Source organism: Chelonia mydas, chromosome 1 (assembly GCF_015237465.2).
Source record: "Chelonia mydas isolate rCheMyd1 chromosome 1, rCheMyd1.pri.v2, whole genome shotgun sequence".
NCBI classification, from domain to species: Eukaryota; Metazoa; Chordata; order Testudines; family Cheloniidae; genus Chelonia; species Chelonia mydas.
This window is the reverse complement of record NC_057849.1, coordinates 267,209,223-267,213,088: the sequence shown is the minus strand read 5'-3', so window position 1 is coordinate 267,213,088 and position 3,866 is coordinate 267,209,223. Positions and strand designations below refer to the sequence as shown.

General features: G+C 40.6%; 1 long non-coding RNA gene across 1 annotated transcript; it reads right to left on the bottom strand.

The window, feature by feature from the left end:
* Positions 1 to 1,954: 1,954 nt before the first annotated feature.
* On the bottom strand, positions 1,955 to 3,123 carry LOC122462262. Its single transcript, XR_006284730.1, has 3 exons — positions 2,871 to 3,123; positions 2,598 to 2,730; positions 1,955 to 2,288 (listed from the first exon to the last, which is right to left on the bottom strand). It is a non-coding gene; the product is annotated as an uncharacterized LOC122462262 (long non-coding RNA).
* Positions 3,124 to 3,866: the final 743 nt, after the last annotated feature.

Below are 3,866 nucleotides of genomic sequence, written 5' to 3'. Positions count from 1 at the left end.
TGGAAATGAAAATTGTGTGTTGGAAAAATTTTGGCGTTTCAAAAATTTCACATTTTATTTTATGCCTTTATTTTTGTATTTTATAGCATTTATAAAATAAACTGAAAAATTTCAACATTCTGAAACATTCCCCCCCGATGAAAAATTTTGGAATTTTCATTTTACAGGAAATTTCAAAAAGTTACTTTAGTTCCTATTCAGAACTAAAAACATATTTCCAACAAAACAAACTCCAAGTTTTGACAGTTCTAGTCAGGATTTTTACTATCCTAAAATAACTGTCATTTACAGGTTTCAGAGTAACAGCTGTGTTAGTCTGTATTCGCAAAAAGAAAAGGAGTACTTGTGGCACCTTAGAGACTAACCAATTTATTTGAGCATAAGCTTTCAAATAAATTGATTAGTCGCTAAGGTGCCACAAGTACTCCTTTTCTTTTTGTCATTTACAGTTAATCTAGATTAAGTCCCAATTGCTTTTGAATCTTTAAGGGCCTGCTCTACTAGAGTTTTCTAATATTTTCATGCCCTTCTTAAAATTAGTATGAGATTGAGTGAGCACAAGAAAAAAGGGATCATCTTTGTCTTTCCATTGGCATTAATGGGCTTTAGATAAAGTCCTATCTCTATAGGATTTAGTATCAGAGGGGTAGCAGTGTTAGTCTGGATCTGTAAAAGCGGTAAAGAGTCCTGTGGCACCTTAAAGACTAACAGATGTATTGGAGCATAAGCTTTCGTAGGTGAATACCCACTTCTTCAGATGCATCCCCCGAAAGCTTATACTCCAATATGTCTGTTAGTCTATAAGGTGCCACAGGACTCTGCCGCTTTTATAGAATTTAGATATCTTTTGTCAGTAGGCGAGTTAGAGGCCATATTTTCTACATAGAAAAGTCATTCTATTCTGAACTTAATTTATTGTCCTTTCCTTTTATCAAATGGGGTGTGCTGGTGTGCATGCAGGCGGGGCTGACAAATGAGTACATTGAAAAAGGCTATATATGGCAAATAGAAACAGACATATGCTGTTCTTTAATAGGTATTCTCTTCCACTTCTGTGTCTAAATCAGAACTGATTAGCTGGTACTGATCCTTAGCATTACTGTCATGCAGTAGTAGTTATTTGCACATCAGTCTTAAAACACTTTTTAATATCTAGAGGAAAATAAGGGTGGACCTGAGTAGGCTTTGCCTATATTATATGAATGGTATTTCTGTACATTTTGCAGGTTTCCATGTCTTAAAAGCCTGGAAATAGAACAGCTACCAGAAACCATTCTTGCTATTTTTCTTGGTACTTACAGTAGTATTCATATAAGAGGAAAATGCATTTCTATTTAGACCTGTGATAAGATGATCCTTCCTGCTGCTGAGTCTCATTAGCACATCATTCAGATAAAAGAATCAACAAATACAGAGTTCTGGTTAAACTTGGATTATTGCTGTGCACATTGTAAGATGAGCTGTTGCCAGCAGGAGAATGAGTTTGTGTGTGTGGTTTTTGAAAAAAAAAAAAAAAAAAAAAAAAGAGGGGGGGGGTGAGAAAACCTGGATTAGTGCTGGAGGTGACCCACCTTGATTATCATGCGCATTATAAAAGAGGGGTTTCAAAGGGGGATGGGCTGTTGCCAGCAGGAGAGTGAGTTTGTATGTGTGTGGGGGGGGGGGGGGAAGGGTGAGAAAACCTGGATTTGTGCTGGAAATGGCTCTACTTGAGGATCACTTTAGATAAGCTGTTGCCAGCAGGGGAGTGAGGTGGGAGGAAGTTTTGTTTCATGGTCTCTGTGTGTATATAATGTCTTCTGCAGTTTCCACGATATGCTATGCATCCGATGAAGTGAGCTGTAGCTCACGAAAGCTCATGCTCAAATAAACTGGTTAGTCTCTAAGGTGCCACAAGTACTCCTTTTCTTTTTACGAATACAGACTAACACGGCTGTTACTCTGAAAGATGTGGATGAGTCAGTGAAGTGTGTTAAGTGTCTTCACACACACACACTCACTCACCTTAAAGGATATTTAGAACTTTCTTGCTAAAGAACTTTGTACAAGATGGCTTGTTCTTCAAAGTTACTGATTTTTACCAATTATTCGTTTTAAGTTTCCCCTGTTTACTCCTAACTCTTGATCAACCCCTTAAGTCTCAAAGACAGACTACAAATAATTGGAGGTATGTTTAGTTTCATTACATTTGTTCTCCCGTCTCTCATAACATGGACATTAGTTTTCCATATCTCTCAAGCACCTGACTTGGGACCTGGGGCTCTGATACTGATTGCGGCCTCCAGGCACTTTTGAAATATAAGTAGTAACTTTCATTGACTTCTACTTTTAATATAATTTAGAGACTTAGTTCTACCTTATTTAACTATAGTATTTAGAACACTGTGCACAGTAGAAATCAAATGAAAACTGCTCGTACAACAAGCATGATGATGGGCCTGGAGGTTTGACTTCTATGCTTCTTAAACTAGTAAAAAGTGGGCCACCTGATTTTGATTTGAGGCATAGCATGATATAATTGAGATGTTATAATCACATTTTATTGTTTCTCATATAACAAGAGCAATATCACAAAGGGCCTGTAAAAGGGCACTCACCTCTTGAAGCTTCCAAACAACTGGATGAGGTATCACAGTCCTTTTGCTTGCCTTTACTGACCCTTGCAGGCTGCTGAATGATCTTGGCAGATCTTCAGTGGTTTGGCCCTCCAGTCAAGCCACAAAATCTAGTCTGGGATATTAAACAGTCCAGCAAATAAGTCTCTTTGCCCTTGCTAGGGTCTTCAGCCAAGCTCTGGGCCCTTTAAATTCAGCACTTTGTTTGGGCTCCCAAGTCAGCCCTGCCCCCTTTTTGAGTTTATGACACTTTACCTGTGGCCAGTAGGTTCCAACCCAGGAACCCTATACACAACAGCCACATACTGCCCAAATCCAATCAACTGTTGCTATTAGGCCCTTTTATCTCCAGCCCCATCTCAGGGCCAACATCCTCAGGTTCTTCTCCCACTGCAATCTTAGCGGGAGTTCAGTCAACCATAACCTCTTCTTGTCAAGCTCCTTGGGCCAAAGAGGAACTCCCTTCTTCACTCTTCTGGTCCCAGTCAGGAACTAATGGGCTAAGGCCCTACATCTCCTTTTATCTGAGCCTGCTGGCCATTGATTTGCTGTTTGTAGCCCTTGGAGGACCAGGGCTTTCTAGCTTCAAAGATGGCTGCCCCGGTGAGGCCTCTCTAGGTAGGCCTGGAGGACCTACCTTTGCTGCTCTTCTCCTCCCACCTTGCCACTTCCTGGGGCAGGGTGTGGCAGAAGGGGCCATAAAGGCCTGTTACACCCTCTCACAGAGGCATATCACCAGTCTGACTGCAAATTGGTCCTGTTTACAGTATTAGTCTATATATGTGTATAACTTGTGTTATGATTAAGAATAAGCTATAATTGAAGCAATTATACCTCCTCTACTACTCACAACCTTAATGCTGAACATGTGTTCTCAAGAGAGAGACACACACAAGATGGCAATAAGAGGTGCACCAATGTTTGTGGGAAGAAGCATGGTTGTGTTGTGACATACCCAGGGTACAATGGACTGATGAACAGCTGTGTCACCTCAGCTCTCTAACCTGGGGTGCCTTTTACACCCTCCTGCTCTGCTCTCACACAGCCTCCAGCCTGTACGTTACTCCCAGTTATATTTTAGGAGTGCTGCAGCCAGCCACTCTTGAATCTCACTACAGAGCAACACCAGCAAACTCCCAGTTGCAGACTTTCCCCAGAAATGTACGTCTTATACTGCCCAGCTCTGTCTTGGACAATACAAGTGCATATAAAGTCCATCATTTTATTAATAAAAATGATATGCGCAAATTC